General features: G+C 37.3%; 1 protein-coding gene across 2 annotated transcripts in view; it reads left to right on the top strand.

Annotated features, from left to right (window-relative positions):
• Nucleotides 1-8,474: 8,474 nt before the first annotated feature.
• The window catches only part of flrt1a (fibronectin leucine rich transmembrane protein 1a), a 46,650-nt gene continuing 32,759 nt past the window's right edge, over nt 8,475-22,365 (top strand). For both annotated transcript variants that reach the window (XM_043238198.1, XM_043238196.1), the window contains exon 1: nt 8,475-8,884. The gene's annotated coding sequence lies outside the window, so the exon portion shown is untranslated. The remainder of the gene's footprint in view (nt 8,885-22,365) is intronic.

Here is a 22,365-nt window from a genome sequence, read left to right as displayed (position 1 = left end):
GGTAACAAAAAGTGGTTTGTTATTGCTTAGAATTTGTTATTGATATTACAGACAAAAGCAAACCAAACATCCTAAATATCTATTAGACTATTAGTTATCATACTTTTTCCATGAAACATTACATAGCCTTGTGTATGCATGCATCGCAAAACGAATGGATGTGACTAAAAGTGACAGTTTTTCCTATTCATGTATACGTGTGAATTAATTGCAAACATTACTGGCAGTCATTATGTCTTTGACAATGCAATCAGTCAATTACAGTGAAATCACTTCCTTCTTTTACAGTATGCTTTTCACCCACATTTCACCATTATCCCCCTGACATTTGGATGTGTTTAGACATTGTTACTTGCAAATGAGTGATTTATACATTATCATTCTCACATTTCGTACCCGATTCTATTTTTTTAGGATATCTCATCTGCCTCCTGGGACAGAACACTCCTAACACAGTGTTGTTGATTTTGCTGCTGTCTGAGCACTGATAATTGCAGAACTGTATGTGTTGTGCTGAAAAGGCTTGTGTGCAGGGCAGTGTGTGTGTGTGTATTTGTGATATTATTTATGCTGACCTGCTGGTAATACGAAGTGATGTTAGTAAAGCTGCCTGATCTCAGGCCCTGCTCTTAAAACTGATGTGTCTGGAAGCAGTAAGTGCTCTAAGGGGGCTTTAAGTGTGTGTGTGGAGATATGGAGAGAAGCGGGAATATGGAGAAATGAAGAGCGCGGAGGGGGAATATGTACAAATCAAAATGGGAATGATAGGCTGAGATGGAGAGAGTCCAAGTACACACACTGTCAGAGGCTCAGATGAAAAACTTGTGGACAGGAGGTCACCATGGCAACGGCAAAGCCCAAAGGCTTGTTACCGAAACCCGGTTAATTATGGAGAGGGAAAGATAGCTTTATCTCTCTCTTGTGGCAGCTCTCCTTCTATCCATCTTTCCATCCATCCACCCCTCCTGGAAAAAGACAGAAGGTGAATGTAAAAAGGAGAGATAAAATAACAAAGAAATATTGTTAGTGCACACACTACCAGACAGTTGTAATATATAGATGAATAAAAATGTTTCTGTGTGTGTGTTACATGTCTAGACCTAAGGCAGAGGAATCCAATCTGTCCACCACCAAGAGGCAAAGAGTGTTTATGTGGACAGCAGGGGCATCGGTATGGTTTCTGGGCCCCCTGGACAGCATGTCCACTTGGGACCTCCTCGCAATCAGGTTCTGTGGGGGGGAAGGGGTAGAAATGCCATTTCTCCTCCATCGATGGGCCCTTAGAATTGCCCTAACCCCCCCACCCAATTACGGCACCCCTGGTGGACAACAGAAGAGGATCTGGCAGAACAGACTTGGTTGGTATAAATTTGAACCCTTATGAGAGGTAGGTTTGCTTGAAGAACGTAAATTTTAAGTCATTATTCATGCAGTGGTTGTAAATCTGTAGCTGTCAAATGTTGTACAGTCTTGTGTGTCTTTATACTTGGCCAGTTGTGTCAGGTTTGATGCCAAACCCAGTTTGGGTTGTTGTAAACATATTTAAATCCATTTAGCTCCTCTTGTTGAGCTCTGATGATGAATTAACAGAATTTACTGATACATTTTGGGAATGTTGTGGGGAACTCTGGTTTCTGTAATGTGAAACGAATCAATATTTTATTAAACACAAAAAATTGTATTACATACATCCATACATATAACATTAACAAATATGTATGTTGTATTCCAGTTGTTTTGAACCTGAGAGCAGTGTTGAGGAAAGTCAAATTTTAAAAGTACACATCATTTCTGATTTCTTCCAACAAAGTAACTATCGTTAGTCAATGAAACAAAGATATTTTCTATAAATTAAAATGAGTAACTTTACTTTAGATATTTTTTGTAAATTAAAAAGTAATAATTAGCTACTAATAGAAATACTGTGCTAACTAATTTCAGGCTATGACTAATTAGCTACTAATAGAAATACTGTGCTAACTGAATTATTTTAGCAAATTTTAAAGGACAATCATTTCTGACCAGAAACACCTAATATGGTTTAGAATTATTAGCACAGCACAAAGGTTAATGCCAAATAGTTAAATATGTTAACTGTGTTTCATTCAGTTAATCTCTTAAGTGACTGGCAGTCCTATCCCCTGAAGCATTGATTAACATCACCATCACTAAAGTTGAATGTATACAATAATGATGATATATCTAACAACAATAGGTCAGTTGAACTTTTGGATAAAGAACAAATCTATGTGTTTAAGCAGTCATTATATCATCATTATCTTGCATTAGTCCTTACAAAAAACCCATAATCCTTGAGTAACCATTATTCCCTGGAGCAACGTACTTAAGCCTGCAGGTTAGCCCAGGGGACTGTCCCCAAATGTGCTTTTTAAAAGCTGCTTTGGGTAAGACAAAAAGCCTTTTGCAAAGACTAGTAGTCAAGAAGACTACCACTATTACTATTTCTTAATTTTCCGGCCAGCTGTATCTCAAACAAGAGACCATGACAAAGTAAGACGACAATGTTATATACTAAGCCACAGTGCCACCAAACTGAAGTATTTAAGTATGACCTCTACAAAGATTACAACCTATATGAAATACACTTCAAGAGTTGTTCACATCATTCCTCACAGAAAAAAGAAGGCCGTGCGTGTTTGAAATGAATAAAATTAAATAGTTTATCAGTTTCTTGCTAGTAACTTGACAAAGAAACATACGCTAAGGGACAAAGGGACTAGAAAAAAAGATGCGCAGCCAGTGACCTCACCTTCACTCTAGTATAATCAATAAATGAGAGTGAATGAGAAAGAGAGTAGGAAAACCTACATTGCTTTTTTTTTTCTCTAAGGCCTTGTGTATGACTTGTATATATTACAGCCCATGAAATACATACATTAAATCATTAATGCGTTTTGGGAATATGCTTACCTGTGCGGAGAACACCACAGATGGAATTGTCTCAAAGGAGTACTGTTTCGTGTAGAGAACACAACATGGCCTCCATCTCATAAACTAACAGTACATCTCTGTCAGCCACACCAACCCTTATTAATGAAGACACCATAATAGCCTTTTTAAAGGCTAGCTGTTTTAAAGCGTGTAATTTGTGCACCAACCAGAGCATCAAGTTTGTTTTGCATTTTCAGAAAAAAATGTGAGTGGTCCATTTTAAAATTTGCCTGTTTGGCTATTGTCGCTTGCTAGTTTAGGTGGCCCAATCTGGTTGGCATTAAATATATATTGCGTTTGGTATTATGCTGTATTGCATGCCTAAAATTTTCATCTCCACCTCGTCCCTTTAAACAGTTCTTATCACCTGATGATAACAGTGCTACTGACACTCTTTGCTCGACTCTGAAGCGATGTTTAGGCACAATCTGTCTTCTCTTTTCCAGGCCAGCCTGTACCACCCCTTCTGCCCCCTGGCTCCTTCACCAACTCCACAGATTCTCCACATCACAAACCGTCAAACACATCTTAACAGCAAACCTAACAGCTAATATCCTTCTCTACACTCTCAGAGGCAGAAATCTCCAAACCATCAGAAGTCTCTTTTCCAATCATTCTACTGCTTGTCCACTTGATCCTATTTCATCACATCTCCAAGCCATTTCTCTTCCAGTTGTACCTTTACTCACTCACATAATTAACATTTCCTTTCACACTGGTGTCTTTAAACAGTCTTGGATAACCCCACTACTTAAGAAACCCACTCTTAACCCTGCACTTTTAGAAAGCCACAGTTAAGTATACCTTCTTCCTTTGTTTGCAAAATCATTCGAACGAGTAGTGTTCGACCAAGTCTCAGCTTGCTCTCACAGAAGAACCATCTGGACCACAAACAGTCTGGCTTCTGGCTTGTTTGTTGAAGGCCTAAGACTAGCAAAAAACATCTTCCAAATCTTCAATACTTGTATTTTTGGATGTGCCCGCTGCTTTTGACATTGTTGATTGCTAGATCCTCCTGTCAGCCCAACTGGAACAGGGCATTTCAGCAGTCCCGGCGCAAGCTCAACTGCTGCTCTAGGCAAAACCCTGCTGTGCTGCTCCTACTTCACTCTCACCTCACTCGAAGGATCCCCTTCCTCCAATTATAGATGTTTGTGTCAGTGTTACTACAGTTTTGTATTTATAAATTCATTTTTATTTTAATTGGCCTATTGCTTTCAATTTACACTATAAAATTCTGTTTCATTTTTAATAATTTTATTAATAACTTGGTTGATTTTGAACAGACTTCTAGCCTACAGTTTTTTTTTTATCTTTTAAATAGCATCATTAAATTATCCTTAGTAAAAACCTGAAAGAAATTATACAAATTATAAAAAAACTTTTTTCAAGGTGAGCGGTTGCAAATGATATATTTTAGCAATAAAACAAAAATTATGAACGTTAGTCAATTAAATGTGTTGATTTAAATTTTTTTCAGTACATTTACTAGTTACGTTACAAGTTAATATATTATTAAATAAATGAAATGTCAACATTATTGTCTACTATTACATGAATAAATAATTTACAACACACTGTGGTGAAAGGTCTACCAATGATGAGGAGTTTACACTTCAGATTAGGGGATACAGAAAGTTTTTGTAAATGATTTATTAATACGTTTACACAACAGGGTTTGAATACTTTGTAGTGTGTACTGACTGGTGAGGGTTACACAGACCTGTTCTCTGACACTGATGGAATATTTTTAATGCTAATAATACAATAATAATACAATGTTGACATCTCAATAATAAGTGATTAATATATTACTATATTACTATATAATAAAATATTAAGGATATGTTTAATTATTTCTTATAACATGGCAGATTTGTACATTGTTAGCATATTATTAATGACTATATTTGTATCTCACAAAAGAAATAAGTTGGCAGCACTGAGTAATACTTAATATATTAATCAATGTAATATATTTGATAACACTGTTTGGATGTACTTGTCTTGAGGATGTTTTGTATGTGCCTGTGTGCCGCTCAGGTGGAGGGGGAAGCGCGGGAGCCTCATTACTATGAAGCAAAGTTCATTTAGATTTAGAATAACTAGGGGGTGATAACTGGTTGATATGTGTGCAATAATTCCAAATGAATGCACAAAAGATGAACTAAAATCTTTTTGCCGCCCTAGGCCACTGCTCACCTTTATGCACTAGCTGGCCCTCAGGGGCCGCACTCCAGTGGTTCAAATATTTCATTTCAGGTAGGTCCTTCAAGGTACTGTATCTTGAAAAAGTAAGGTATCCAAGGAATCCAGTTCATGGTCCACTTCTCTTCTCTATCTGCATGTGGTATCATTAGGTTCGGTCATTCAGAAACATGCCTTTTCATATCGCTGCTATGCCGATGACACTCCGCTCTACCTATCATTCCATTCTGATGATCTAATTATAGCTTCTTGCATCTCAGCTTGGCTAACAGACATTGTTTGCTGGATGAAGAACCATCACCTTCCATTCAGCTCTGCCAAGACAGAACAGCTTGTGAGTTTAGCCAACCCAACGCTTCACCATAATTTCTCCATACAGCCAGGCGCATCAACCATAACTCCTTCCAGGACAGTCAGGAACCTTGAAGTTGTGATTGATGATCAGCTGAATTTCACAGACCACATAACTAAAACAGCAGGTCTCCTTTTACAACATTAGGAAAATCAGAGTCTTTCTATTGGAACATGCTACACAACTCCCTGCGCAAGCTTTCTCTCCAGACTGGACTGTTGCAATGCTCTCTTTGTAGATCTTTCAGCCTGTTCTATAAAACCTCTGAAACTATTTTTAAAGAGTAGTCTCTAACAAACTAAAAAGAATGCCTGTTTACACCTTTGTTCATCTTCACTCACTACAAATAGCTGTTTGCATAAGATTCAAAGTATTGATGTTGGCCTACAAAACAATTAACCTCTGCACCCCTTTTCCTAAATTCACAACTTATGAAGTTTGCACTCTGCAAGTGAATGGTGCATTGTGGTGCCTTTTCAAAGTTGCACAAAATAGACTTTAACCGTTAACTTTAACTGTTTCCTAGTGTCCTTATTCATCTTCAGGAAATGTCTAAAAACACATCTCTACCACCTACACTTGCCTCCCTTCACTAAAACTCTCTATACTTTTTAAATAGAAATAAAAGCGTGTGCTAATCTAAATCAATTAAATGTAAATTTCACCTTTCGTAATTGTATAAATCATTTATAATGTCATAAAAACTGATATCATGTTAATAAACAGACAAATCTGAAGAACTAAAATATAATTTTTAACATATTTAACAATTAACAATTTAACAATATTAAACATATTTATAACAACCGAATAGTGGTCAACATTCAGATACATTAAATGCAATGAGAAATATGTGAGCTATCTTGTTGAATGCCATATAGATTTGGACCATAATCCATATTTTATGCAACTTTACAAACTCAAAGCATCCGTGAGCTAACTGACACGAAAGAAGGCAAGCAAAGCAAGTCAAATGGATCTCGGATGAAATAAAATCCCAAAACTGACCTGCAATGTACATAAGGTGGCCACAGTTAGTGAATTCTCATTTCCTCTGAGTAGAAAATATCCTTGACAGTGTATGAACAAAGCATAATAAAGATGCAATTAACCTAAAAACTGACAAGCCATTTATCATTTCCAAACAGGGTCACTGGATCATATGCCAATGCAATCACAGCAGCTCTTTCAGCATATGCTCACATCAAAAGGCTGTAGATACACTTTATTATGCAAATACTGTATAAAAGGCATGCTAGCTGTAGGGTGCGTTCTGTATTCTTCTAATATTTATTTTCCAAGATGTTTGTTACATAATCTAATGTTGAGGCTTTGAGTGTGGACATTTAACCCTCTTTGGGGGTTCAAAGCCACATCGTAACGTTTGCCTCTTGGGCTTGCTGCCCACACATTCACAAGGACGCCTGTACAGCCAACAAAATGGCTATCCACTGAGGACATGTGAAGATTTTGTGATTTATATGCGAGTTTATATCGGGTTGACGCAGCTAGCTATATTTGCAGACTTCGTGCTCAGGTCTTTATCATATGCACATCATTTATTACATTTGTATGGTTAATGGGAAAATAGTTTAGTTGAATTTATGGACTATGATGCTCATTAGTGTGTTGCAGGACTGAGCTAAGCATCGCTGAGAGTACTAATGATAATTATGCATGTACTTTAACTGCTAATAATTAAAAATTTAAACATTCTAATAAACTGATACCGTGCCATTGTATTTCAAAAAACGTGTTCATTTGACTTTGGAAAAACGATTGCACATAGTTTTTTTTTTTTTTTTAAGTTTTTTTTATAGTAGGCTTACTATACATTTCTTATGTAACATTAATAAGAAATAAAATATATTAACCTAAAGTTACATGTTAAACTCACTTATTATTTAATAATAAATTTAATCGGAAATGATTAATTCTATTTCCTTGTAGCTAATTATTAACCCAACAAAAATGTGAGGCTCACAAACATGGAAGAAAAAAAAAAGTCAATTTTTTGAGTGTGATTATTATTATCATGATAATTAGGCACCCTTAATTGCAAATATACAAACAAATAAATTATTATATTATTTGGATTGTATATAATTGCAGGCTATGCTGGTACTTAACTGTGCCACCGTAAAAATCATTAAAATTAATTTAATGAAAATTAAAAATACAAGTTACTCTACTGAATTTAGCTAAACACAGTACAGTAGTTAATTAGTGTTGAATTGCCCTGCTAGCCTAGACCCTTTCCGCAATATTACTTTATGGATGATATCTGTAGATTAAAGCGGAGATCCATAACAAAGACAGCCCCGCTCCCCTCCGCCGCTCCACGTCCGTCACTACGTGATCTCCGCGCTTCCTCTGCTCATAAAGCTATTATTCCACTCTCCTGCTCTGTCTGGCCTGATGAACGGGCGCTGAAACATCCTGCGCTTGACATCGCTGAGAAATGGCAGGCGAATCGAGCTGACACGAACGAGACAATACAGCGAGCTCCCTAACGATGGGAACTCCGATTCATTTCAGTCAGTCGGTTCGTTCAGACTGTTCATTTCGATGATTCGATTCATTCGAGTCACCATTTCAAAGCGTTTCCAGAAATCCAACAGCGGGGTTTAGCTTTTTTTTTTTTTTTTTAGTATTTTTTACTTAAATACTGATAATATATATATATATATATATATATATATATATATATATATATATATATATATATATATATATATATATATATATATATATTTTTTTTTTTTTATTTATTATTATTTTTTTTTTTAACATTTAGTATAAATATGTAGGCTATTCCTGTTACTCACATTCAATAAAAAAATGAGGGTGGGGGTTTGTGATAGCTTTAACGTGTACGGTACAGTAGGCTACATCAGTTCAAATGTATCAGGGAACCGATTCGAAAGAACGATTCGTTTTCGAATCGGTCACGGCGTGAATTATGCATTCGGACTAACAAGGGAAAGTGATGCTCAGAGAGGAGGACAGAGGACTCGGAAAAGATGCATTAAAGGGCGATGAAGTTCTGTGAAGCGCTTTCTCGTCGCAGCGTTATGTACGCACGTACGACTCATTTACTGTAGTGTTTTATTGCTACGTAGAACGGGGTGGATTTTATTGCAAAGGGGGGGAAAAAACGATATCGGATGGTCGCTGAAAGGAAGAGAGAAAGGGGGTGAACGATTTGAATGATGACTTATAGGCTACAGCGGACCGTCACTTATTTCTGAATTACATCTCGAATAGCGTGGAACTTCGCAGTCCTGAGGAAATAACCAAAAAAAAAGCGTTTATTCGGTAAAGGAGAGATGGATGGAGAGACAGGCAAAGGAAGGCTTCTCTGACGAAAAGGTAAGTTGTCATAATATCGTATTTCGCCGTTTCGTTTGCTGTGTCTAAGCAGTGTTACGGCTATTGTAAACGAACGCGAATCCGCTGGAATATCAATATAACAGACGCGTTCAACGCAGTCCAAATGAAGTCTAACTGTCACGGCATACAAAGCAACTGCTGAGTCCTTTTCTGGGTTTCTGCAGAAATACGACCTGCGACCGAATCCACCTCGACAAGCACAACATAATAGCCGTTCACACGTGTTGTGTGTTTCTGCGCAGTCTTTTAATTGTTGCCCTGTGCGGCTCACACATGCGTGTTTTCAGCGGCGTCGCAAGCCTTGCCATTTCAAAGCGTTAAGTTAATAACAGTTCCGCTCAAAACCGCGTTCTGTCTTTTATGGCGCTCGGTACGGGAACGCTCATTTTTTGCGTTTTAATTGTTTAAACGCAAAAAAAAGTTAAATAAGAATTCATGCGCGCCCGCGTAGGTGTTCGTTATACCTTACGATAAACGATCGTGAGGTATCTGGGTTTGGCGCGAATAACTGCCATTCATAACAACGCGAAGCCCGTGTAACGAGCAAGTTACTGGTTAGGCGTGTAGGCTGTTGTTTTTTCATTAATGCGGTACGTTGTGCTCATAAAGAGCCGGAGTCGGTCACGGCGGCAGGTAGCGGTAGCTGAATGGCGTTAAATTGTGAATGGTGCTGCAGACGGTGTCTAAAGACAAAAGATGTAGATTTACTCGAGAAACCAAGCCTACACTTGAACGTGTTCTGAGCTTATGGGCGCTAAAATAAAAACGTACCCTTTCGCCCTATCGCTGAAAAAAGTGTTGTGAGAAATCGCACCTGTATCCGTGACAGATTTAAGATCAAAAGGAGTCGGGGACTGGCCTGTTCTTTTTCACCAATCAGATATGCTCTTCGCCTGTCAGTCACTTTAAATTTACAGATTACTGACATTGGGTAGGTTGACATGACATTGGAGGGCGGGGTTTCAGAAGGGAACGTGTCACTGAGGTAAAATTTAGGAGGATAGTAAAACAGCTAAAATCACTTTCAACACCTTTTTTTTGGGCACATTGCGCTCACTGAAAATTCGGCTTCAGATAGGGCTCTCTACTGTTTACCAATGATTAAAAAAAGTGCGTTTTGGATATATGTCTGCTAAGCATTGTATCATTTGGAAAGCATCTAATGGTTGTGTTCAGGCATCTCTTGAACAGCTTAAAGCACATTCACATTCCTAAACATCATTTTAATGTCAGTCAGGCAATGCTTTTGAGATATATTGCGCATCAGCAGTGGCTCTGAATATTACATTTTCCAGATGAAACCAAACATCAATTAGACATCTGTTTGACGTGCGTGTGTTATCAAAGGAACAAAAACACAACCTGCTCTCTGATGGCCACATAAGACGTGCCTTTGATTCAATAGGGAAACCAATATCCTCTTAAGGCACAGCCGGGTTAAAACGGCTTTAATGTTGTGTTGTTGAATGAATAATCCCCTGGCCGTGAGCTTTAGGAAATTTGGAGTGGTGGTTGTATAAACGAGGATTCTGCCTGCGTGCGTAACACTCTGGCTCTCCCACAGGGCTCTAACAAGACAGTTCACAGTTAGATCACAATCATTGCATCTTGACATCTTGGGCTACATCTTGAAATCAGCAAGTTAGCTTTTAAAGGAACAGTTCACCCGTAAACCAAAATTCTGTCATCCTTTATTCACCGTCAAATCATTCTAAAACAGTCAATGAAACAAACACACGGAGGTGCTTTAAAGAATGTTCAAAAACACTGAACGCGAACATGGGCTTTCATTCTCCAAAAAGGAATAAAATGCACCGTAAAAGTAAGTTTATGTGACATTTGTCATAGGAATCTCTTCTGTGGCACATTTTCCCCCTGTTTGGCTGATGAAGGTCTATTTTCAAATTCACTTTTCTTTAAAGCACCTCTATTTATTCTTCATCGTTTTGGAATTTAAAAAAATAATCCATTATTCACAGAAAGTATTATTGTCAAACATCATACATCACCGCTTTTATGTATTCAGTTTCAGTGTGTCAAGTATTATGCCAGGGTTGGCATCAGCCAAAGACACCAAGTGTTATGTCTGCACCGTGCAAATAGTAGATCTATACATCAAATAATGACTTAGACCATCTGTAGTTTAAACACATTTGGAGTATCGCACTAACTTTATAACTTAAAGGGCCAGAAAGACCTTTACTCTGCTAGCAGACCTTGATATGCCAATTAAATGCTACCGCTTGCTTCTACTTAACAATGTAGATTGAATGCATGATTGATTAATTCAGCTGCCCTTTAGTTGAATACTTCTCTGAAGACGATGCGGAGCTTCAGGATATTGATCAATGCCTAGATCATATTTTTTCATATTCAAACCAGGGGTCAACAAGTCTAGGTGGATATCGAGGCCAAGAAAATAACATTTCGCTCAGACAGATTTCAGTCGTAAACATGGCACGTTTTTTCCAGCATGACCGTTGACTGATAGCCGTGGCAATATAAATCACATGAATTTTTTGGCATTTGGAGCGATTTGTTCACAATTCAGATGTTTCCTGCTTTTGCTTTTCATTGTGAAGAGCTTCTATGGCTTCTCTTCATGAGCATCTCAGGGGAATGGATCGTGTTTTCAGCTTTCCTAGATCCAAGGGACCGTCCTGGCTGTAAACACGTCCTCTCTCAGTATTCCTGATGTGGATGAGTGTGTGCATCATTTATGGGCTCTCTGATGGATAGCGAGGGTCTCAGTATTTCCCTTCATTGCAAATGATTTCAGACATTTGAAGCCCTGTTGTGAACTTACAGTTCAGGAATATGAGCTGGTTAAAAGGTCATTGCTGTATTGCCTGCATAGGGTTCAGTATATTGGCTCTTTTATTGTTATTTTGTTTCCTTTGTCAAAAGCAATTAAAAATAAAAAGCTATGCGCACAGAAAACAGGGATGTGCAGTATACTGGTGATCATCTGCTAGATTAGCTCAAAACAACTGATTAGACAAACACCGATTTTCTTAATATTTTTGCGATTTAAAATTCGTTTTTGTGTTTTTCAGTACAAATACCTAAACGTCCTTAAATCAGAAGACATTTACATAAGAAGCAAAACGACTTCCGTTGTTAAGTCTTGTTTTCTTTATTAAATTGGCCAAAAGTGGGTTTATGCTTGAAACAAGAAAGAAAAAAAAAGCGATTTGTCCACAGAGTAAGTCAAATAAACTGGAGAGATTTGTTTTGTTTGTTTAAAGGTTTTAAGCATAAATTCAATTAATTTTGATAGTACACTTAACTCAATAGCTTCGGTCAGTTTGCTTCTCAAGTAATTGTGTTTAGATTTAATAATACTTAGATATTTGCACTGGGAAAAGACAATAACAACATCCAAAATAAAACCAAAATACAAAGGAAGAAACTTTTGGTAGTGCATTGGAAGTAGATCAGTAGCAGAAAAATATGGGCATGTGGAATAAGCCATTAATATGTGCTTTTGTACGTATTAATAACATGCATGCTAATAAGCAATTAATAGTGAGAAATGGTCCTTAATATGAAGTGTTATTGGGGTTTCTATGGTATTCTGAGGGGATTTTTAATCTTTTCCAGGCAGTTGTTAACAGTTCTCAATGGTTGGTAGTTACTAACTGACGAAATGCTCGGGTCCCTCCCTCAAAATAAATACATGTTATTTTTCTGCCTGTTTTTATTGTCTGCAGATGATTGTAAGTCTGAACACATGAGCACATAACAGCACATTTCTCTTCAACAAGCCGCGTGATTTGTGGTGTCGTTCACATCTGTAGCACGAACGATGTGGTACGAGTTACGTCCCAATATTCGGTCCATTTCGTTCCCGAGCAATACTAGTAATTACAGATGACGAATCAGCTATCAGCCAACATTTCTACGGCACGTCCCTTCATTCCTAAAAGTAGATTTAGCTCCCTTCTGTTAATTAAAGAGCAAAACGGTCTCATTTCTAAGACAAGCAGACAGGAAGTCCACATTTAGGACAAAGGACAAACAAGGACAAAGACGCAATTATTTGCGAATAGTAAGAGCTGTATAAATGCTGATTTTATAAGATTTGTTTTTAAGAGGGCTTCTCTTGGCGAATGTAATTTCTTTCCTTTTATAGTTATCTCCCTCTCTCCATCTCAGATTTTTTTTGTTGTGATATTTCTTTGATCTCTCGACGTTGTTCTCGCCTTGCTCGCGCAGATGCCCCTCCCTCTCTGTCTGTCTTCGCCAGGCTGTTGTAAGCAGCCGCGTTGCTTGTGTCATCAGAGAAAAGGACCGAAAGGAGAAAAGGACAGACGAGAGCCCAAGAAACCGTAACGCGGCGAGGTTGGGTTACAGAAGAGAGACATGGGTGTTTGTCTTTGTCCCCACCAATCCTTTCTCATTCACAGGGTGACAGCTGGCTAGCAGTAGGGTACGGCGGCGTTGCCAAAAGAAGTCAGTCCAGACCACAGCAGAGATTTACATTCAATATCCTGCACGTGTACAACACATACCAAATGGAAAGCGCCACCACTTACGTTTTGTCCTGCAGTGTTTTTATTTCAAAATGTCATATTTAATTCGACGTGTTAATTAAACACGTTCATCTAATTCAAACCCTACGCCGATTGTTCTCAACCGCGTACAGTGTTAACATCACTGACAGTAAGAGAGAAAAAAGAAAACATGTTTAATGTACTGCATAATACATGCTGCGCTTGTAGTACATAAAACCATTAAAACCGTAACGTTAGTAGGCTGTATCATCGACCTAGCTAACATTAATAACAGCGTCAAAATCTAAATCGTCTTTGGTACATTTTACACGTTGCGCGTATAATTCATAAAAACAGAACAATTCCAACATCGTAAATAGGCTTTCCATCAAGCGTCCTGCACGTTGAACGCATACGTAATACATTGTAAATCGTCCATAACTCATTCTATGCATTTGCTACATGCGAACCACACAATAAATAAAATAACATTCCAGTAGCATCACGCTCCTGCTTTCCATCACGCACAACACATTACACGCATTACGAATTCTATGCATGTTATATGTACTGCACCCACAGAATTTTGTCGCACTGTTGAGCACTGTAGGACACACAGGTGAATTCACACACATATTTTACCCCTGTACCTTGACAAATGGAGCGTATTGCATCACATCAGCAGTGGGTAAAACGTTAGCATATTGTGTGACCAGATTATAAAAGTGGATTTAGTAGAAAACTGTGAAACGGTACAGCTGCTAGCTCAAGGCACACGCGCTCTTACATACAAATCAAGAGCGCGGCCGTCAGTAACCATGGAAACAGGATTAGGCCCACCCTGCTGAAACAAAACCCACCTAAAATATTTTAAATAAGGGAGGGAACGACGCTCCTTCTCTTTCCCCGCTAAGGCTTCCTGTTTGATTAATGCAACACCTCATGCCAGCATAGTTCATGTGTTTGGATCAATGGATTCCGCCCCAGATTCACGCTGCACTACACAAGGCATATCCTCCAAGCCTGACCGCTCTCTTTACTTTAAATGGGTTGGATTCTGTCCAGACCATTCATCTGCTAGTGTCCGCGGGAGCCGAACCAGTAGTACAGGAAATCTATTTTTCTTGTGTTCCCCAAACAAATGAGCGAGGGTCGGGCTTTCGTTTCCCGATTTGATCGGAGGTTTGCGTGGAGCGTTTAGGTTTACTCAGAATTCGTTTCGATTCGTGCCCGTATTCCAAACTGGACGTAGAATGGAATACGAAATTAAAAGGTTTACACCCAAAGAAAGTGTAACGCCACCAGAAACTGACAAGATTTTCAGCAGCAAATGACTTTCATGTGGCTTGAGAAGACTTTGAATGAAACGCATAAGCCAGATGTCAACTATTTCATGCTTTTTTGTCATTTTTAGCGTTTGACAGTTATCATCCACCTCCGTTGATAGAGCAGCGCTGCCTGGAGCTTTTTTATTGTGCGTGTTCCACGAGAAAAGAAATTCTTACAGCTTTCAAGTGACTTGAACACGAGCAGATGAGCACATCTTGTTTGTAGCTGAACTTTTCCCGTAATATACCGTGGCTGTTTTCAAAAGATAGATGTGCAGTTTTTTTATGCTTTTTTTTTTCTTTTACGATCATCACTATTACTGATAGAATTCCACTGCTCCAAGCAGCAGGTTATGGAGTGTTTATGCAGAGTATTAAAAACTGCCCTGAAGCAAAACCAGCCGGGAACCATTATTTTAAACATTATTTTTTTGGAATAAAAAAATTCATTTTTTTATGAGTCATTGTGAGTACTGTGAAGCGCACAAAGATGCTTTGAGATGGAGGCTGTGTTGGTTTTACTGTTACAATTTGCAAAGTTCCTGCTCCTGTTGTGTCTCATTTTTGTTTGTCCAACTGAGAAACAGTTATAGCTTGAACGCTACAGGAAGGTTTCTTAAAAGTGAACGTGAAAAAGGTGAGAAATCTAACCACACTTTTCAGGATTGCTTGGAAAATTGCAGACAGGAGTGGAGCTTAATTTGAAAAGTGCTGTGACGGTCTATCGCTTTAAAGATCAGTGCAAAGGTACTGTACAAAGATTACGAACACAAACGTCCCACACACAAACATAAAACATGTGCTTGCATAAACGCACGCACATAGAGTGACATCAGATATAGCTCACCATTTTAGACAGCACAAGATGAGGCCATACATTTAACCACGTGTTTGAGATTGAAGGACCAAATCGAGGATATCGGTCTTGTTTTTGTCCGATTTGCAAGCAACATGTGTTCACTTCTTAATGGTGTCTAGGCATAAAATGCCATCTATGTCATCGCGTTTATATCCACAACGAGGCGCCTTTAATGGAGGTGAGCAGGCATTTTCGGTTTCCGTGCTTTATGTATTCTGAATTCTTTCAAATTTCACTTGTCGCTGAAATCACTTGGCATTGCCCTGACACCTACATCATTACTATAGCAACAGATGTAGATACCGAAAATAAACTGCAATGCCTATACAGATGTATGTGATTTAATAACTTGCTGGACAGGGACGCTCCAATCCGCGCTTTTGGTTTCCGATACCTGAGATTCAGTATTTATATTTCAGCATTTTAAATTGTCATTCTTTAACAAATTAAACATGAACTATAACTCGATTGATTGTGTTGTCAACTTTTCATTTAAAAAGTAATGTCTGTCCTCATAAAATCACATTACACGCACCCACACACGATGTAAATAGCGCACACAGAAAATGAACACGTTCATTTGTAGTTATGGTACTTTGCAATCAGTTTAGTGTCGAATGTAAATAGGCTAATTGTAAATGCATCCTGCCCTTTTTTTAATTAGCCGGTTTGAGCCACCACAGTCATTTAAACATACAAAATGACACAATTAATATAGTATTTTTGGTTTATGGAAACAACAGTTATGGTGAATAGGGTACAGTACTAACATAAACTGTGACTGAAACATGGAAACTGCTCCAGAAGAGCTTGAATATTATACCTTCATGCAAATCCTTCCCAGCTAACAACACAGTAAGTGATTTATTAGTATTTATTGGTAGATAACAGATGCAGATCCTGAAGAGCGTACACATTTTGCTTGCCGTGGATACTCTCTAAAATGGCGCCATAGTGATGCTACGTTGTCGTCACGTTGCCTAATTGTTGAATAAAATAATAAGACGAAGGTATAGGCAAGGCATTAGTGAAGTGATATACAGCGTGGTGCCACACAATAACGTAGTTCGCTTTACTGAGGTTAGAGACTTTTTATTTCATAGCAAGTTATGAACATAACAACTGAATAGTGACACTGACATTAAGACACTGACCGCAGATACACATCTGAGAGCATTTTTCTCAGGCAATCTTTTCTTAAAGTGCATCTGTTAGAAGAGTCAACAGCTTTCATGCACGTCTTTTAAATAAAAGCCTCGCATCAGAAAAGGTAAAAATGAAGTGACCCACCCAGAACGGTCTCGCGACCCACGACCCGCCAGGTGAGAAACGCTGGTCTTACCTGAGTACAGAACACCTTGCTAGCCTGTGATGTCACACACTGCACACCAACGGTGCGAAAGAGTAAACTATTAAAACGCTTAGCAGGAATTAGAAGCCAGATCAGGTCAACTGTCACTGATAAATGATCTACAAATTTATTCAGTATCGACGTCGATGCTCGATATCGGAGCACCCCTAGTTTAAAGTTACGTTTTTTCACTTGGCTTTTATTCTTTTTGTGGTTTTAGTTTGGAACTGTTGCATTACGAAACGCACTTTGTGTTACAGAAAAAATAAACTTTGTATGCCATCAACTGTGGCAGCAAACAGTTTTTCCGGCTTATCTGTTGCTTAGTTCTTACTTTTCCCTTTGCAGCCCGAGGAAACCACTCAAAAATAATTGTTTATGCTGCTTTCTAAAGAGACGCGTTTAGATCACAGCCACAGTAGTGTCACCAAATTTTGGTCCGTACAGAAGTCGTGACAAGTGTGAGGGAGAAACACTGGGAGAGATAAACATAATGAATGGAGGACAGTGTGTGACAAAGAGCCTCATTAGATAAATATCAAGAACTGCCGCTATATTTAGAAATCCACACTAATTAATGATAAGCAATCTTGATTTGGTTTGCGTAGGCTGAGCTTTCCAGGCTGTACTTGCGGCAGCGGCACACGCTCTCACAAGAACAGATGCACATCCTTTTTCCACTCAGTTAATTACAAATACCTTCATCCAAACAATTCCAATTGTAAACCGCAATTGTTCATTGTTTTGTTGTGTTTACATGGGAAGGCCGAATATTAATATACGTTATTTGATTGTTGAATAAAGTCATTATTTTGATCTTCTTTCCGTACAAAAAGTATTCTCGTCACTTCATAACATTCTGATTGAACTATGATGTCAGATGTCTTTTATACTTTTCTGGACCTTGCCAGTGCACTTGGCATTCAGTGGGACAGTCGCAAGCCTCTCGGTCTTCTTCCAAAATATGTTCAATTGCGTTCCGAGGAGGAACAAAGCTTTTTCGGGTTTGGAACGACATGGGGAAAGTGATTAATGACAAAATCTTCATTTCAGGGTGGAATAACCCTTTAAAAGACTCTTGCAGCCATTATTTGGATTTGGAAGTAGAAAGACTGAATTTGTATTTTCACTCATTTCTGTCCGATTCACATATTGTTTTACTGAATATTTATTCATCGGCGTGACTCTCGGAAATGTCTTGAATACAGCAGCTTGCAGAAGTGCCTTATGCACCGCCTATACGAACAAATAACCAAAATGTGTTCTCACTGTTGTGATAACTAACAGTAAATATGAAAGGTGCCAGCTTCATATGTTAAATCTTATTTAACCAACAGAACCCTTGAAAGAAACAGCCATCTTAAGATTAATTGCATTATGTTTTAAAATGTTGCCTTGTCATCGAAAAGGAAATATTTTCGCTGTTTTGTCATTCTGTCTTGATTTGTTTATTTTGTTTTTGGACTGGTCTGATTGGGATCACCATCTGTTTCATGAGGCAGTGAAATCAGTCAATCTGTCAGACAGGTTTGCAATCAGTCAGAGCTTTATTGGATGTTGTGCATTAAGAGCTGCACTCTGTCACACAGGCACTTCTTAATTTGATAACATACACGTGCTGGGCGTAATAGGATTACATTAACATTCATAATAACAGAACGAAGGAGGGAGAAAGAGTGAACGCATAAATGACATTAGAAATAAACCAATGCACGCAAAATGTACACGCACAATTTAAATCATGCACACTTCATAATTTTGCATATTATAAATGTTAAATATATCTGCGAGCTACATTTCAAATTTACATACAATTAAATTCAACATTAAAGGGATAGATCACCTCAGTTTGAAAACGCTATTACATTTGCCCTAAAGTTCCAAACCTTCGTGACTTCGTGAAAACATGCACACGCCATGATTTATTTATTTTTTTAAGAACACGTGTAACCAAATCCAGTGTATTTTTTCAATGCTATGGAAATCTACAGGGACCGTCAATTAATTGGTTTCCGGCGTTCTTGGAAATATCATGTTTTGTCTTTAGCAAAAGAAAAAAAAAAGTTTTGGAAATGAAGATAATGTGTTCATTTGTGGGTGGCAGATTGGTTTAGCTTTACACAGTAAAATAAATAATGTTGAATGGGAATCAATTAAAAAAAAAATCAAAAGTGGCCTTTCTACGACAGGTGTTTGTAGGGTTGGAGAACGAGACTATCCCTGTCTGATAACATGTTTGTCATGATTTGTGTTAGACTAAGCCATATTTGGTGTTATTTTATTATATATATATATATATATATATATATATATATATATATATATATATATATATACATTGATTTCTAGTATCATGGCAGACTGTCACAAAGAAATAATACTAAAGAAGTAGAAGTAGTAGAACAGAATAATACAGAAGCAGAATAACAATAATACAAACAGACCGAACTTTTTTCCAACATACTAGGATTTAAGATGCCAACATTCTCATATTATTCAGGACAGACAGTACGCGCACTGGGATGCCAGATTTTCTTGTTTTGTGTATATGACTTGACACTCACAAGCACACACTGATGTTGGTGCGGCCCATAGGGATTTTGACATGATGGAACACGCAAGGGCAATAGCACTAGATTACACACTCTATATCTGGATTAGGATTTCCCTCCATATTTGTTTTCCTAAAGCTACGGTGTTGTTGTAAAATATCACCCGGTGACAGAAGTGTAACATTAGTAGTGCAAACAGTTAGACAAACACCCTTGTTTCACGGCCATTACAATGTAATAAAACCACATCAATAACAATCCGGATGTCAAACTTCTTTTGCTAGCCAGCTGCCGCAGCGTTAAAGTACACTGAATAAACTGCTTTTGCGTGTTCATTTTTATACTTGGAGTCTCTTAGCAAATTAGAATTTTGTAAGAAAAGGCGCGGACAGATTCGATAGGATTCATTTTACAGAACTACCAAGGGAACGGTTGCTTAAAAAGATTCAGTGACGCCAGGGCCATTATATGATTGGTTTACGAGAAACCAGGTTGACCTTTCTTCGGTGACACAGATGCCAAGGTTGCCATCTCTTCATTTAATACGTGCATGTGGTTTATGAATGATCTCAACGTCTTCCAATGCTCACCTGCATTATAGCACTGTAGAAGTCAAAGGGGACCAACTGAAAGTGAACTATCCCGTAAATTCTTCTGTTGGGGACAGTTTGAATAGAATAGAACAGAATAGTGTTACTATGGCCTTGGTTTTTGTGAATTCATCAAAAACTTTGAATTCACATTGAATTCTGGGTTTATGAAAACACCCCACAACATAACTTTTTTTTACGTACTTGCTCCAATCTCTTCGAAAACTGAATCCACTTAATTTAAAATTCAATTTTGTTAAGTGTCAAAGAGAAAAGGGTCTTTATAAGATGGACGCGGGCCAGCTTCTCCTGTTCTTTTCTGAAGGAAAGACCAAATTATATTAGCAGTGAATAGACTTAATCAGAACATTATCTTTACGTTCCTGCGAGGCTTTCAGAGTGGTATACAAATAAATGAACTGCATTTAAGAATAAAGAATCTACAGACAATCTAAAATGTGAAATACGACAGCGCGCATAAGGTCTTAACAGATATGGTACATGCTGAGATTATGAGTCTGACCGATTTATGAACTGAAGAAAGCGTGAGCTGTGTTTGCCTGTGGTAGGACGTGGAGGGCTGCCAGTCCGTTTGAGGTGTTCTGAATGGCTTTTAGTGCATTTCTATAAGGCACCTATAAGTGCACTTACTGTAATTGTATTAAATGCAGTGTACTTCAAGTCTTAAAAGTATATTTTTAAAAATCTGTAGTAACAGGTAATATAATATTAATAAAATAAAAGCCTTTACTGACATTAAAGCACATTTTTAGCACACTTAAGTACACTTTTACATGTATTTTAGATGATTTTATTTTTGTTTAACATATTTTAGTTCAGCAGTAACCAGATTTCAACGATAAGTAACCTTATAAAGACATACATCCTACTCAGATGGGTCAAAAATGCACTCAACTTTTTGCATTTCATTTAAATTTAAACAATAAATATATTTTTATTTCATTGTTAATTTATGTGCAATTAAATGTTGTACTTAAGTTTTGTTTACACTTTAATGTTTACAGTATATTTATTTATATATATATATATATATATATATATATATATATATATATATATATATATATATATATATATATATATATATATATATATATATATATATATATATATATATTGCCCAAATATTCTGTATCTTGTTTAGTGTATATAATTCTCTTTATTATTATCTGTCTTGTCTTGTTATCGTGTTGCACTGTAGAGTTTCTGTCACTACAACAAATTCCTCGTATGTGTAGACATACTTGGCAATAAAGTGATTCTGATTCTGATTCTGATTGTAAAATGTATTTAACGAGTTCTGTTATACGTACTGGGGCTGCAGGTCTGCTCACAGAACAAAATGGATGCTTCTTAAACGAGTGGGTCTGCTCTCACGGATGCAGTGTGAAGACAACAGCGTCTAAGCACCAGCTGGGTTTGTTTAAATCCCTAACTCTAAGTATTAACAAATTGCCTTAGCAAAGCATGATTTATATAAGGAGGAGGCCTTCAACTGTAGCTGCTAGGTCAGTCTCAGTGATCCTCTCTGCTCTCTCCACAGTCTTCTCCATCTTCTGCTCTTCCTGCATTGCCAAAACATAAAAAAACAGGATGCTTTCTATAATGCTGCCAGGGTACAAATCAACACTTGCCAAACATGAATTGCAAGCGGAAATTGGCTTTGGTGAAAAAATAAAACATTGGCCGGTAACTTTTATAGGGAATGCGAAACAATAAATTAGTGAAATCACTATTTAAGAATTATATTCCGTGGAAAACTCACCTAATCTTAAAACTGCAAATTGTTTGTGCTATATATATATATATATATATATATATATATATATATATATATATATATATATATATATATATATATATATATATATATATATATATATATATGTGTGTGTGTGTGTGTGTGTGTGTGTGTGTGTGTGTGTGTGTGTGTGTTGTGTGTTTTCTTTTATAAATAATTTTAAATAGTCAGTGGGAAAACAATGACCAGCCACTTCCAAATATCACTTTTGGGCTCGAATGATGGTTCATTTTTGTACTCAAAGAAAAAACAACAACTACTTTTAATTTAATTTCATTTTCATTTACTGCAGCCAAAACACAAAAATACTTATACAAAGTAAAGGGATGCTTTATTATTAGAAAGAATGTGGTATCAATTATTTCAATTATTAGTTTGTTTTACATCTTAATTTCATTCAATATATAAGAAAAATAAAATATGAATAAAACTCACAATAAGTCCTGCACATCAATACTCTTC

Source organism: Puntigrus tetrazona, chromosome 5 (genome assembly GCF_018831695.1).
Source record: "Puntigrus tetrazona isolate hp1 chromosome 5, ASM1883169v1, whole genome shotgun sequence".
NCBI lineage: Eukaryota > Metazoa > Chordata > Actinopteri > Cypriniformes > Cyprinidae > Puntigrus > Puntigrus tetrazona.
Note: the sequence above shows the minus strand (reverse complement) of the source record. Positions and strands in the feature narration are given on the sequence as shown.